General features: G+C 35.6%; 1 protein-coding gene across 2 annotated transcripts in view; it reads right to left on the minus strand.

Annotated features, from left to right (window-relative positions):
* The window catches only part of nlgn2a (neuroligin 2a), a 260217-nt gene extending 253262 nt beyond the window's left edge, over positions 1-6955 (minus strand). For both annotated transcript variants that reach the window (XM_032583169.1, XM_032583168.1), the window contains exon 1: positions 6142-6955. The gene's annotated coding sequence lies outside the window, so the exon portion shown is untranslated. The remainder of the gene's footprint in view (positions 1-6141) is intronic.
* Positions 6956-16856: the final 9901 nt, after the last annotated feature.

Genomic DNA, 16856 nt, shown 5'->3' on the forward strand with positions numbered 1-16856 from the left:
ATGTCAGAATTTTGAGTTTTAAGTTAATTTTTGAGAAAAATCTGAATTTTGAGACTAAAATCTGAATAATGAGATCAAAGTCAGAATTTTGAGATTAAAGTGATTTTTGAGAATATGTTTAATTTAAAGATTAAAGTTTAAATTGTCTACAAACAGTCAGAATTTTAAAATTTTATTCAAAATTGTGAGAAAACAAGTTAAAATTTTGAGATTGAAGTTAGAATTCTGAGTTTAATGTCAGGATTTCTAAATTAAAGTGAGAGTACTTTTGGTCCTAATCCTCTTCCGTACTAATGCTTTTACTTCAAAAATGTTGTTTAAAAAAACATTGATCTAAACATGAAAGCTTTTTTAATAAAATGATTCATGATTTTTTATAAACTCACAATGCTGCTCTGCTCTGTGATGGAGTATCAGAATAAAACAAAACAGACTTCAGGCTGAAACAAATCAGCATTTGTAATAACTGGAGAAATTAAAATACTCTGCAGCCACAAAAGGAAAACCAACTCCTACAGATGTCATAAAACAAGTTGGACCTCTCAAGACTTTGTTTACTTCCTGTCTCCCGTTGCTAGTTGGACCCAAACTCTCTCCCAGCGCTAGCTAAAGATTAGCCGTGTTTTTCCTCTTTGCATTCACACTAAGAGACCCGCGGTTGCTCTGCGATGCTTCACCTTCCAGAGGGTTTTATGCAAATAGCTCTCAGTGATGGAGCGCGGCGCTGAAAGAGGTGTTGGCCTACAAGTGAAAGCATTTTTCTGCAGAGTGTTTACTTTAATACAAGTGCACTCACTCTGAATTATTCTGAAATAACTCGTTCTACATGAATTGGCGAACAATCTTTTTTTCACTTCGTAGAAAAATACATTTCCATGTAGCTGCGCAGTTCATGGGAATCACAGATTTTTCAATCAGCCACAATTACTCAGCATTCAAGAAAACATCTTAGGAGGAAATCCAACATTTAATGTCATTAATTGCATGTAACAGGAAAAATATACATTTGGCAAAACCACTGATTGATGGGACAATTAGTCCAGAACAAACACAACTGAAGCTTTGTACTGGGGATTTTTGCTTCTACTTTTTGGGTTTTTGGCTTTCGGACATCTGTTATGATCTGCTACAATGCGTAACCACGGAAACAATGTGATTGTTTTAACAACTGGGAGCAGCAGACTAAATAATCCCTGAACTACGACTCCAAACCTCAGAGATCTTCTCAATCAATTATAATGGGAGAGAACCATATCCCCTACTCCAGCATCTCTCTGCCCGAGTTTCTAACCAAATGTAGAGATTTACAAAGAAGCAGCAAAAGCAAATGAGGTGGTTTAGCAGTGCTTTCCAACAATTGATGGTGTCATTCATCACGTTTTACTGGGGAATATCGTTTCTGTTGTCACATGCTAAAGTCTTCAGTCAGAGGCCTCTTGGGAATTGTTTGCAGACTGACTGCTACTGCGAATCACAACAACTCTGAAAATACTTAAAAAATAAGACTTATGACAGCATTTCAATTCCTTTAGGGAATTTAATAGAATTGAAACGATGCCCTTAAATAAAATTCACTGTCTCAATTGACTTTAGAAGTCACCCACTTAGTAAATGGAGTGTTATTGAATTGAATTGAATTGAATTGAATTGAATTAGACACCATTTGCCAACCACTTGTTTGGGAGCCAGTTAGTTCAGTAAAATGCAGTGTTGTATAGTAACGAAGTAAAAATACTTCACTACTTTACTTAAGTATATTTTGGAGTACTTCATACTTTCCTGGAGTATGAAAATTTTTGATGACTTTCACTTTTACTTCACTATATTTCCGAACTTAATTGCGTACTTTTACTCCGATACATTTTCAATGTGTGGTTTAGTTACTCGTTACAAAAAAGCGAGAGAGAGAAACGCAAGTGTTTTGACCCCACCTACTGATTAGCAAGTAGCAAGTAGCTACCGAACAAAGTCCGTAGCCTGCTTGCCTGGGCTTGTTCATCACCACCAATAGGATACTTCTTCTTCTTCTTCTTTTCTATTATGGCGGATCACAAGCAACTTTAAGGTGCATACCGCCACCTACTGTACATGAGTGTGTAGAAGCATTACTTCATATCTATTAAATTCTACTTTTTAATTTTGTATTCTTAAGATAAATAAACAATGCTTTCCTTAATTTGTGAATATCTGTTATGTTTCCTTCATTTCCTAATATACCTTTAAGATTCCATTCATGCCCCATATTTCTAACTATTCTCTTTAATTCTTCCCTTTCGAGTTCATTTGACTTACAGTTCATCAATATGTGTTCTACATTTTCTTTCTCTCCACATCTCTCACATTTATCATTATTTTTCCTCCCTATTTTATAAAGCATGTCATTTAAGTAGGTATGACCTACTCTTAATCTACTAATTATTATTTCTTCTCTTCTGTTTCGTTCATTAATGCTTCGAATTCAAACTGACTTTTGTACTTCATATAATCTTCTTCCTTTCTTATCTTCATTCCACATTTTTTGCCATTTCTTGATTTCTTTACTTTTAATTAGGATACACCTGTTTCGCTTCTCCCATTAAACACAAAGCAAGTCTCGCAATCAGTAGCAGTCACATGGAAATTCTATCTTACAAAAACTCCCCGTCCAACTTGAAGAAACACATCGAGGTAACTTCTTATGAAATGGTTATAATCCTCCTGTTTCAGTAACTATAGCTTGGTCACTAGGCACTACTGTATTGTGAAATCTTGACCATAAATGAACTTTGTTTGGCATTGTTTCAGTTCCACACGTGGTGTATTTAGCTTAGGCCTAATGTTGACTGTAGCAGGCTACCTAGACTCCTCTGTTCAAGGGGGGACAGAAGCCATAGCAATAGCAATTTAGACTAAATTTAACGAATATAGGAAAGGCATGCAAGTTCAAAACCAGGTTTACAGATGCCAATAAGCTGCATTTCCCTCCCAATTCTTTTTTTCTTTTGCATAATGACCAGTTGTGTGCACCACCTACTGACTGTAGCATTGACTGATTCACTGATTTGTGAAGTAGAGTAATCGTAACAGCTCTTTTTCTTCATGTTGGCCGCATTTTCTGTACTATTTATTTTTCTCATTTTCAGCACTGACCTTACTTGAAGGGAAAACTTAAGGCTTACAAAAACTTTGTATTTTCTGTCCTGGAGGGTATACTAAGAAGCTGGTTCAGTTGTAAAGCAGGTTAAGTTAACCTTGTGCTATAGGTAAAGCACCTAATTTTCTTAACTAAATGATGCCTGCAGGTATATCTATTAGCAGGTTTAATTTTGCCTGCACTTGGTTGGGTACATTATTTTAAGTGTATTTGACAAGTTTACCAAAATATAAAAAATGTCATTCAAACTGCATTTGCTTTGTTTTACTTTTTACTTGTACTTTTCATTACATTACTTGAGTACATCCATTTTTACAGTAATTTCCATACTTAAGTACAAGAAGTTTCAAATACTTTAAGACTTTTACTCAAGTAACATTTCAGTCAGTGACTTCGACTTTTACCAAAGTCATATTTTGGAGAGGTACTTGTACTTTTACTTGACTCTGAGATTTCAGTACTTTATACAACACTGGTAAAATGTGAGATTTTAACTGGAACCATTTCCTATTGTCAGATCTAAGATTGAGGAATAAATTAATGAAAAAGCAGCTTATCGCAACAGTTATGTACGGTGGAGGATCTGTGGTGCTGTGGGCCCATTTAAAGTTGGACCTAACTTAATTTTTCAGTGTGAAATTAAGCTATATATCCATTTTACATTGTTTCCAGGGGTGCCAGCAAACATTTCCCGGTTAGTTTCTCCTGCCAGGCGGAAGAAATGAACAGCAGCCCCTCCCTGAGGATCCGCTCTCGGCCTCGCTAATTCATCCAAACAAGAATTTAATTTCTCCAACACTCATCCGTCACAATCCTCCAGATCTCCGCTTCTCTTCCAGACCAACCAGCTGTCACCTGCAAGTCTGCAGCAAACAAAAGGGGCGGAGGAGCTGAGAGCAGCAGCGGAGACGTGACATTCAGGCCTTTTACGGCGGTTTGGGTCGGTCGTTTCACGACGCCCGACGCATCTGTTAGCTGCTTAGCGAACCGCCTGCAGGGCAGCAATCTCCTCAGATTCCCCTCCATCAATATCCGCTTCCAGACCTACAGGGACGGGCGGCTCTGAGAGACTCTAAACCCCTGAAGTTCAAGAACTACCACCGAGAATCAGGACCACTTTAGATAGAACAGAAGGAGAACATTTCTGCCAAAACGCTCAAAAAGGAAAGGAAATTTCTGAGCCTAAAAACTCAAAAATTGGCTAGAAAAAAAAGTCTGAAATTTTGAGATTAAGCTCAAACATTTTCTAAAAGACATAAAATTTCTAAGATTGAAAAGTTGAACATTTGCTAGAAAAAAAGAGAAATTTAAAGAATAATCTCAGAAATGTTCTAGGGAAAAATAACATTTTGGAGCTTGAAAATTCAAAAATTTCCTTAAAACTTTTCTTTAGACTTTGAGATTAATCCCAGAAAGTTTCACAAAAAAAAACTAAACAAGGAGCTTGAAAATTAGACAATTTGCTAGTAAAATCTGAGATTTTGAGGTTAATCTCAGAAATTTTCTAGAAAAAATTTGGAAATTTCTGATTTGAAAAGTCAAACGTTCAAAGAAAATAACTAATCTCATAAATTGTATAGATTTTTTTTTAATTCTGAGTTTCAACAGTGAAAAATTTCTAATTTGTTTCTGAAATTTCTGAGCACAATCTTACAATTTCTTTTTTTTCAAAATTGTTTCTCTTTTCAAACTGAGATATGTCCATGTTTTTTCAGAAAAAAAAATTTTAAATGTATTTTTTCAAGCAAATTGTTAACTTTTCAAGTTCAGAAATTTTTGTTTTCCTACAAAATTTCTGGAATTAATCTAAAAAAAAAAAAAATTGTACCAAATTTCCAACTCTTCAAGCTCGGAAATTTTTTAGTTACTTCTGGAAAATTTCTGAATATTTTCAATTAAATTTTTGACTTTTCCAGCTCACGTTTCCACATTTTTTCTAGAACATTTCTGAGATTAATTAAAAAATGTCTGTTTTTTCTGCCAAATTTTTGACATTTCAGACTTATAAATATCTTAATTTTTCTAGAAAATTTCTAAAAATTTCAGATTTTCTTCTAGTAGATTTCTGACTTTTCTAGCTCACAAATTTCCCCTCCTCTCCCAGTTCTTTATATTAACCTCAGAAATTTCTGTGTTTTTTTTTTAACAAATTCTTAATTTTTCAAACTCAAAAATTTACAATTTTAATATTAACATTTCTTAGATTTTCTAGTAAATGTTTGACTTTTCAAGCTCACAAATTTCCCACTTTTTTTTTTCCAGAAAATAATCTTAAAATCCCAGAGTTTTTTGGCAGAAATGTACTCCTCTTTTTTTCCGTCTATCTACGTTGACCCTGATGACATCTGCTTTGAAAATTTTCCGTCTCTCTTCATTAAAGCTAGAGGAGCTGCTCCCCTCCGCTGGCTGCCAAAACGCCCGCTCCAGAGCCGGGAACAGAGCTCTTCTTGTTCCGGCTCCGTTCCTCCATCCAGCAGGGCCCTGCAGATCCAAACGCAGCTCCCCCCTTCATCCCCCACCTTCCTCCCTACAACAGCAGCCGCAGCATATAAATGCGCCCCATTCTTCTTGCAGTGTGTGCATTTATTTGTGTGTCATGTTCTCATGACCGTGGCGTTTCCTGCAGGGTTCCTCTGAGTGAAAAACAGCAAATGAAGGCTTCGCTCATATGAAGTTGAGGAATGATTCAGCTGTTGAAGGGAGGCTTTTGTGCATCCGTTCACTTATAAATGTTCCTCTGTTTACCCTGGATAGTTTTTTGCTTCTTTTTGCAAACAATTACAGCAGACCACCATGATTTCTGCAAAGAATGAGCGATGCAGGAAGGCACACAGATGAGCTCAGCCTAATTAAAGGTACAGCAGATGCATTTTTTCCTCTAATTTATGGGGAAAAGCTCACCTGCATGCTGCTTCCAAGTCCCAAACCTCTAAGCGACTAGTTTCAGCCCAAAACTCGATATATTTTTGTGAAAATACGTAGAAATTCAGGTGTCAGTGTAAGCCTACCTGTTAATCTGTGAGCCACTGCTGCAGGTCTTCCTTTTCCACCAAAAAAAAAAAAGTCAAACAGCCAAAAAAGTGCCTCATCCAAAATAATAATAAAAATTAAAAAAAAAACTGGAGGTAAACTAAAAATGCAACATCTAGGCTGCTCTTCCTTTCTCAATCCAGCTGCAGGTGGGACCCCACGGTAAAAACAGAAATTAAAGGGTCTCTACAGATCGACTCGCTCCTCAGTGGATCCGCGGTGGAATTTATCTTTAAACTAATCAGGAAGCATATTTAGCGGCTAAACTCCTGATTAGTCATAGTAATATTTATAATTCCTGCCTCTGTGGGAAGTATCACCTGGGCTGCGCGGCGGTCTCAGCTGCCTGTCTGCGGCTGTAGCTTCCTGTTTTCAGTCACGGGCGGTAAATCCACGGTAGTTTCCCTTCAGAGCGGAGATCCGGCGGAAGGCGTCGGCTTGTCGGAGCTCATCCCGGCGGACAATCAGTTTCCCGGCGCTCCGGTTGCTGTAGGATGCTGCTGCTGCTGCTGCTGCTGCTGTCGCTGAGGATGCCGCGACCGCTCCGGCTCCCGCGAACGAGCGGCGCGCTCCCGCCGCCGCGGTGTCACCCTGGCAACGCTTTCCTCTGACCTCAATACGGCCGCGTTTCCCGTCCGACGCGCGGCGGGTTTTTAACGGCGAGCACCGCAGACCGGCCGCCTCGGTTTCTCTCTGAGGGCTGGGAGGGGGAAACAATGTACAGCCGGCAGGGTTTTAGTTTTATTATTTTGTCTCCTTCCGCCATACCTCCCTTCCTCTCCTCCACGCTCATCCATCTGCATCAGCGTGACGTCAGAGGACGTTATAAAACACGCACGTTCTTTTTTTTTTTACTTTCTTTCTTTTAAAAATTTTCCTAAGCTTGTTGTCTTGTATGTACATTTAGCTACTTATGGGCTCATTGAACATCATTAAATAAATAACATAAATATTTTTATGGACAGCCATTTAATAAAAATAAATAAATAAATAGTGTTATTAAAACTGAATTAATAATTGCTTCATTTAATAAATAAATGTTCCCATGGAATAAAACATTTAAATATGAATGTTTTTCCACAATATTTACTTATTTCAGGATTTTTTAAAAATTTAATTCAAGATTTATATTAAAGAAAATGAACATGTCAATTTAAATGTTTTGTTTCTTGGGAACATTATTTATTTATTGGAGATGTGCCCCTGCAGTTCAACAAGTTTTTTGTTTTACCTTGAGATTACCACTACACTGTAAAACACTGTAAGTGGAGTTAAAACATTTATGCAAGCTCATTGCCTTAAAAAATGAAATTCTCACAACTTAAAATATTAGTATGTGTAATCTGTGCATCGTAAATTCACACAACTTCACTAAGTTCATCATTTTGAGTAAGTTGCTATAAAAACAGTAACTTAATTCTACTGTAAAAACCTAGTTAGTTCTGCTTACTGTTTTTTTTAGGCAAACTCAATTTTTTTTAGTTTTCATTGAATTACCTGATTGGGTAACATTAACTTAAGCTAACTTAATAAATCTAAGTAGGTTGTAATTACTTATCCATTTTGTTTGCTTCAATAAAATCGTGAATGTCTTATTTACAATTTCAGCAAGTAAAATTATAAATGTTCCATAAATGTTGGCATTTAATTTAAAAAAAAATCAAATTAAAAAAATGCTTCCAACTTGATGGTTTTGGCCCTAAGGACAAAATGTTTGGACTGAGAATAGATAAATAAACATTTTCTACATTAAACCTTTATTATTAATGTCCTCAAATGGCTGACTGCAGCAGAATTTACTGATAAAACTACGTTAACCTTTCAAAATATGAAAGTTTTACAGCACTTGTTAGAGTTTAATATTCAAAATTGTTCACAGTGATTTAGTTTGGCATTTAGGAGATTTTTTTTGAGTGCATCTCTAAAATATTAGGAGCTTTTATTGATATAAAGGATGTCGGCATCGGCCCAGGGCGGCATAAGACAGGAGGGCGGACATCGACTGGTTAAAAATATAAACTTTTCTGTCAGTTTCAGTTTAAATGTCTAAATATTCTGTGCCTGTGCTTTGCACCGATTTTCATCCAACCCAAGGATTTAGAACATTTCCAGCATTTTAATTGAATAGTATCAATGCATGAAAGAGAAGAAAAGAAGACATAATGGCCTCCCGTAACTGTAACTCTTTAACATATCCAGATTTTTATAGTGGGCCTCAGACTTCAGCAGCTTGCACAATTATTAGTTTGATGTTTTTCTCCCCTTTAAGGGATAATAACGCTGTAACATCTATCATGCCCGAGTCCCAGATCTCATCAGCACAGATGGTAATGGCAGCATGGTGGCAACACCTGCTCCTCTGGATCCAGCACGGCCACATGTCTGTCTTATTACTGAGGCCGTAACACAGCCAAACATCTGCCTCAGTCACTATCCCGCCGCAGAGTCATGCATCCACGGTCAGTGGGCTCAGGCCTGCCAGGAAAACCCGTCTCGCACGGCAAAACGAGCCAAAATCTGCAGTCAGCTCAGCCGAATGGAGGCTAATTTGATTTGTTACTTTTCCCAAATCTGGGAAACAAGTTGCTCCTTCAATCATCTGAGGAAGGAAGATGAGATGGAGAAAAAGAGAGGAGGGAATCTTCGACAAGGTGGCAACAAATCATCCATCCCATCTAGCCAAGGTTAGCAGAGATGAGGCCTGTGTGTGTGTGTCAACATGTGCAGGAGGTGATGAAGTCCTGCTCTTGATAGTCCCTGTCCAGGTACCAGAGGTAATGGGCCCGACAGCTGAGCCCACATCAAGATATACTCATTTACCAGCACACCTGAGCTGCCCTTCCCTGATGGACAACACTGATAAAATCTGGGCAAAAACACATGCATTACACACACATGCACACGCCCGCACACCCCCGCACGCGCGCACACACACACACACACACGGCCCATTTGGTGAGAGGAACCTGCAGCTTCACAGAGAACATGTGTTGCAATGTTTAGAGACGTTTTTCTTCTTCTAGAGCTTTGTAAACGCTTCTTTTACTTGTTTATATGGAGGACTGAGAGTGACATAATTATAATAAATTACTTAAAAATGTAGAAAGTTGAAAATTGACACAATATTTAGAATTAAAACACTAAAGATATATATATCTATAGATATAGATATATAGATATATACAGTATATCTATATGTATATATAGATATACTGTATATATCTATCTATATATAGATAGATAGATATATAAAATAAAACCACAAACAACAAATAAACTGAATTGTGAAGTTTCTGTAAACAAAATTGTATTTCAAAAAAGAAGAATATTTGAGACCAAAGCACCAGACTTAAGACTTTTATCATCCAGTTTTTGGTAGAAAGAGAGAAAAAAAGAAAAACAATAAATTATGCAAATAGAAATGATTGAGTTTGTTTTAATTTATCATGCAAGTAATTGATTCATTGCTCATTGCGCCAGGCTCTTATGTTTTTAGGTAACATGTTCTGTTAAATTAAATTACATTAAATACTGGATTTGATTCATTTATCTGATTTCTTGGCAATTTCCATTCATTTTTATTTAAGTATTTATCTATCTTAGGGAGGACTGAAACTGCCAAAATTCACAGATATTATCTTACTATATTAAAATGTAATTATTACAGTAATGTTTGGATTTTTCTCACATCTCCACTTTATGTTTATGTTTGATGCTGTCATTTTATTGTATGGAGCACCAAAGCTCTAAAAACAAAGAATAACCCTGAAAATACAAGTGTGGCACCATGAACATTTTAGTATGGAAGTAAAGTTCATAGAAAACTATAGTGAATTTTCTGCTTTTATTTTGTTTGTTTTACACCTGAATATATTTGAATTTCTATCATTTTTGTGGCTGTTTTTTTCTTTTATATACGGGAGACTAACACTGGCAAAATAAAGAATTAATGTAAAAGTTATACAAAATATTAATCATTCATATAATCCATATTATATGTAAGTTTGTGTTTTGTGTTTTTATCTCCTTTTTTTATTTTAATGGTATTTCTGACAGTTTTTCCATTATCTGGAGAGCAAAAGCTTACATAACATCAGAAACCTAAATAAATATAGATATTATAAAGGCTGATTTGTTACGTATTATGCCAAAAAATAATAATTTTAATATTGAAAAAATAGCAGTTGTCAAAATTAAGAACAATTTTTTAAAATGGCCATATCATTTTTTTTATGATGCTTTTTTACTTTCATGAAGATTAACTCCTACCACATACCACCACTGCTGTATTTTATCAGCTATTTCAATATTTTAGTCTCAGTTTTTACTGTAATTTTAAAAACTATTACAAGAAAATTGCTTTATCCACATATGCCAGTTTTTATATTTTACGTTTGCTGCAATGTGCATTCTGTGGGCACATTTCATCCAACTATATTTCCATTGTTGCTGAGATTTTGCTGAGATTTTAATAAGGTTAATGTTCTGGGTACATTAGCCTTGACTTAATTAAGCAAACTATATTTATGAAGCACCTTTTTCAGGTCTAAAACTACTAAGTGATTTACCATAAAAACAAAAATAAAGAATACAGAAGATAAGAATAACAGGATGTGTAACGTTATGCTGCATAGAAACATTTACGCTGAATAAATAAGTATTTAGAGAATCAACACCTTCCACAATCTGGAGGCCACCATTTTAAACCATTTAAAATTGTGAAATAAATGATAAAATGTAGCAGCAGTGAAAATAAAGAAATTAAATTTGAAGTAATGTGCTGCGTCTTTTGTGTTTTGGCTGAAAGCCTTTCAGCTCATTTTGATCTGAATGGAGGTCAAAATCCTTCTGATTCACTCACACACAAAAAATGCTTCTACAACAATCAAGACATGAAGATGAAATAAATGCATGAATAATCATATCTAGTTCTGCTTTTGACACCAAAGTTCAACACTCAGAAATATTTCTTAACTGATTAATTCACAAGAATGGCACTCAAGAACAGCAAAATTTCAGAAGTTTGATCTCTTATTCAGTTCTCTGAAGTAATAGAGTTTCACTTTTATCAGTCACTTTTTGCAGCAGTTTATGGAGAAGGACGCCTATAAAGTGTCACTGACACAACAAAAACAAAACCACTAAAAAGATTAACTACTCTGATTTAATTCTGTGCACACAAAAGATTTTAATAATAAACATTATTATTCACAGATTACTATAAATGCAGTGTCGCTGTTTGTCTGTAGTGACTCCATCTTGTGATGCAATGAGGGTAAGTCAAAACGTAAACAACTAAGGCTGAATACATAGAAGTGAAGGAAGTTTCCAATTGCGAATAATTTAAATAATTAGAACAATATGAGCTTGCTTTCTTTCTGCCGGAAACATGCGACATCAATTGGTAATTCCTCCAGTTTGTACAACAGAAATACTATTCAGTTATACACTGAAAAAAGAAACTAGTTGAACCAAGTTACTTGAATTGCTTCAATTGGTAACAGGTAGTTCAATACAGTTTATCCAACTCAATTCATCTTTTTAAATCATGTAATTGATCAGTGACATTTTAAAAATGTAATTAAAAGAGTAGATCTGAAACTCATCAACATAGAAATTATAATACATATCATAAATCTGCTAAAAGGGGAAAAGATACAAAAATAGAGAATAGGTCCCAAGGCTGAGCCCTGTGGTACCCCACTGAGAGATTAAACCATTCAAGAGCTACACCTGACTACAGATCAAAAATACTGATAGAATAATAATCTACAGTGTCATAAGCAGATGTAAGATGAATGAAGATTAAACGAGATGTAAAATATTTTCATCTTTTTTTCCAACTTTTCTCATTTCTATGTTCCTCTTTGTGTCGATTCAAACAAACACACCTCTTAAAAACCACCGTCACTCATAAATGCACCTGGGCATTTAATGTTTCATAACATAACAGCTAAATTCAGCGTTACAGCAGTCAAATGATTTGTTTGCTTGGAGGTGCTTGCAATAATAAGCCTTTGCATTCTCATAAAGCCATTAACCTTTCTGTCTGAGGGACACAGAGAACCCATAAAGCCCATTTTCTCTCTGCCTAATTTACTTCCCTGCAATCCAATTCTGGGCTGAACAACAGAGTGTCCTGGTGATGAAAACACACCGTTGCAGATAACTAAGCACATATTCCCTCTGTGAGAAAATGACAGAGCCGCACAATGTCTTTATCTAGAGATAAGGTCAACAATGAAGTGCCCTGTAGAAGCATTTCACTCCTCTTGAACCTTTTTCACATTTTATATCAACAAAACAAAAATTTTAATGTGTTTTTTTGGGGTATTTAATGATTCAGACCAACACGAAGTGGTGCTTCGTTTTGAAGTGGAAAGAAATTGATGCCTGGTTTTCAAATAGCTTAACAAACATCTGAAGATTGATGTGGATTTGTTACTTTGAAATATGGTTAGCATATCAGCTATAGAGGAATGATTTAGATCAAAGCATATTTATGTTAAAATGGCCTATTCAAAGTCCAGATTGGAATGAAATGGTGCAAATGGCTGTTCCAGGTTTGAACACAGCCACTTTTAAACCAGTCAAAACTTCCACTTTCATCCAAACATAGCAGCATAAGTGATGATTTTCTGAAGAGTTTAGATTATAATTGGCTAGTGTGGGGATTGAACCCATGACCTTGGCGTTATTAGCACCACGCTCTGACCAGCTGAGCTAACCACAAGTGGACAGGGTTTTCTTAAATCCATGGAAACTCATAATGTTGAGTCTCCATGGATTTAAGAAAACTTGCAGGATGTTACCACAATGAAGATTTGAGAAAAGTGCTCATGTTCTAATGTTTTTCAAAATCAATGTGCATAATGGTTTAATATTCAGCCTCCTGCTGTTTTGAAGAGTTGATTTTCTGAAGACTTTATGTTTCAGTTGGCCGGTTTGGGGATTGAACCCATGACAAGCACCACGCTGTGACCAGCTGAGCTACCCAGCCACACATAATATTGAAGTTTCATCGATGTAAGAAAAACTTACATGATCTTGACAAAAGCAGTGAAATTCTAATGTTTTTCAAAATCAACATGAATAATAGTTTAATTTAAAGCCCTACTTGGATTTTAGGATTACCACAACTCATCAAAGCCTTTATTTGGGATTACAAGGGCAGATTTTACTGATAAGGATTTTCATTGAACATGTTAGGTTACATTAAATTCATATGCTCTGATCAATGTGTTACGATGATTTTCAAATCCCCTCAAAGTTTTCTGCAGAGCCGCAGCATCATTTGCTATTTCCACTGAAAATGACCAGCAGGCACAGAGACTGATAACGTGCCCAGTGGGGGGTCATTGGAGTTGAACTCTGCCTCAAATATAAAAACTTTGAGCCTTTAGTAACTCCAGTGCAACTTGAATGGTTCAGAACCCATGTTAAAATTGATCAAAAGTTCCAGGGACATTATTGAATTCACTTCACTAATGCCAGAAGATTGGGCAGTTTCTTCTGTCATCTTTTGCTATCAACCCAAATACACAATGAAAAATAATATTCATTTTCTTCTATATTCTTTAACTGTAAATATCTATTTTCTTTTAACAAACTTTATACCTGTGGAAAATCCTGCAGTGCGGGTCCATTATCAATCGTTCAGCTGAGTTCATATTTACAGTGTATATTTAGCAAAAAAAGACACCAATCAGCAGCATCAATAAAACTGTCTGGATCACAGCTAAAAATTATGAGTTTGACTTATGAGCCATAATTTCTGCCAATTCTCAGTTTCCAAAAATACCTGAAGTTGTTTCCCACATTTCCCATCCAATGAGGAAAAAGATTAAAGTATAAATTTCAAATTTGAAAAATGGTAGAGCTAAAATGTAAAAGATGCAAAGAAGCTTCTAGTTTCCAAGGAAAAGACTTTAATTACTGCAGTACCAACACATCTAATCAACAGCAGTATCTTCACTTTTGCTATTTGGAGATTTTCCACTGCTGCTCCCTGAAAGATCACTTGGTGGCAAATGTTCAAAGCATCAGGGGTTACAAGATATTTCAAAATTCCAATTATACCATTGACCAACCTCCTGAAATTTTTAATACTCACCTAATTTTGTTATACTTTTCAAACTGTAGAAAATCCTTTGCAATATTTCTACTGGTTTCTGTAACCACAGCACATTTAGAGTAATATTCACTAGGCTAATTTCATAAATTACATGAGAGCATGCTGTGTAGATCCACAATACCAGTGGGTCTCTGACATCCTTTTATTCATATCCGCAGTATAAAGAAAACAAAGTTAGATGCATGGTAAACTTATGCAACACCATGCCGTGAAACATTTGATTATGTCTTAAAGAGAGGTAGGTGGGCTTTGTGTTGTTTGTTCGACTTTGATTCCAGTATGTTTGCCTCTTTTAGAAATCAAAATGCATTCATTTCAAAAGCTTAAATAACAGAAATAATTAAAATGCATGTTTTATTATATCAAATATCAATTATGGCAAAGGGCTGATGTTGGACTGCACAATCATCCTCTTCACAGGTTTTACAACTTCATCTTTTATTTATTTATTTTTCATAATATTTACTGCAGATCCATTTAGTAAATTAATCTTGTTTCTTTATTACTCATATAGTTAGCTGTCGGCGTAAATAGATGCTCCTTCCATAGATGACGCCGTTTAAAAAAGGCGGGAGAGACAACCGCTTAATCTCTCCTTTTCATTGAAGTGCTAAGAAAAGAAATATCAGAATATGACGACGATATTGCCCCTTTTAGATCAAATAATTCCCCTTTCATGCTTTGAAGTTTATGACTCCTCCTCAGTCTGAGTAAATAATCCCCCTCCTTTACCTGCTGGAGGTAATCTGGGATGCAAGAGACAGACCTTGACACCAGGAGGTAAAGAGCGCAACAGGAGACCGGCTACTGATCTGACTGACAGCTGGAAACAGAAAAAGGAAAAAATGTGAAGCTGAAAGTAATTTGGGAAACGTTACAGAGGAGGGAGGTGGAAATCCAGAGGTTTAAAGGTGCGAACGCGGATTCAGAGTCGAACGAGGGCCAGATAGTCGCTGCTGCAGGAACATGAAGCTGCAGCTGCATTCTGCCTGAATCTATTTTACATTAGTAATTTAAGCAGAATTTGCATGTGACTTTATATTTTTTCAGTTTTAAAACATTATTTTAAAAATATGATGTGACCAGTTACTGTTTTTACTCTTACTTGAGTACATTTTTGCAAAGCTACCGTTTACTTTTATGTAAGTTGAAGTCGTGGAGGTAAATATTTAGAGCTCACTGATTATTTTCCTCATATCCCTGACCAGCCTGAAACCAAGCGTCCACCCTGCAGCCGCTCTTCAGCCGCTCGTCGCCAGATTGTTGGTTCAGCCAAAGTGTTGGATCACGATCTTTGGTAGCTTCTAATTGTTCGCTCTTAGCTTTTGACACTCATGTTGTTTTTGTTAATTGGACTCATCCGGGCCTCCCTGCGCCGCCGGGTGATTACGTGCCCACCTGCCTCTCTGCGTGCCGGGCTAATCAGTCTTCCAGTAACTGTATCCCCTCTCTCTTCTTCTCCAGCCGCCATGCTTCATGGAGGAACTCTCTGGCTTTCATTCCCTCAGAGCAAACCGTCTGACTCACAATGAGTCTTCTTGCTCTTCACTAGTCGACTGATCGGTACGAGTCGTTCTCATGATGTCACAATTATTGAGACTCGTTTTCATGACACAGCTGCACTTTTCTCCATCAGCCTTTAAATTATTACTCTTAGTTATTGTTTTAATTCTAGCCACATACATTTGTAATGTCTGAGCCTTCAACAATTAAAATGTTTTATTTGTCCTGAGATTCATCTCAAAATTAAATTCTTTTTAGCAATTTTTTAATTTTTTCAAACTTAGAAATGTGTCCACGTTTTTTCAAGCAAATGTCCAATATCGATCTGAAGATTTCTGAGTTTTATTTTTCACAGGAAATTTTTTTATGCATTTCCAAGTTTTTTCAAGCAGAAAGTAATGAAACAAAATTCTTGCTAGTTTTTTCTAGCAAATTTAGAACTTTTCAAACTTTTTTTTTTTCAAAAATGTCTAAGATTAATCTCAAAATTCTTTTGTTATTTTTTCAAACTTCTGATTTTTTGAGTGCAGAAATTTAAACAGTTTTTCAAGCAAATTTCTAAGATTAATCTTAACATTTATGAGTTATTTTAAAAAAAAGTTTTACCTTTCAAACTCTGAAATTATATAAGTTTTTTCTAGAAAATGTTATAGATTAAACTCAAAATTGTATTTTTTTCTAGAAAAATTTTGTTTTCAAACTCTTAAATTTTCATGTTTTTTCAAGCAAATTTTAAAAATTGATCTCAGTTTCTGAGTTCTTTCTAGCAAGTTTTCAGTTTTTGAATCATCGATTTCCTTTTTTTCTCCTTTTATTAAGTTCTGACATCTCAAAGTATTTTTTCTTGCAAATTTTAGACTTTTTAAGCTCAGAAATTTCCAAGTTTTTTTTCCACAAAATTTTAATCTGAAAATTTCTGAGTTTACTTCTTTACTTTTTTGTTTTTCTACTTACAATGGCCCAAATACACCTTTGTAGAAATACGTTTAACACATAACATTTCTAAAGAATACATTTATTATAAAACATAAAAGCAGAATCGATTGAAGACTTTAG

The sequence above is a fragment of the Xiphophorus hellerii genome, chromosome 14 (assembly GCF_003331165.1).
Source record: "Xiphophorus hellerii strain 12219 chromosome 14, Xiphophorus_hellerii-4.1, whole genome shotgun sequence".
NCBI classification, from domain to species: Eukaryota; Metazoa; Chordata; class Actinopteri; order Cyprinodontiformes; family Poeciliidae; genus Xiphophorus; species Xiphophorus hellerii.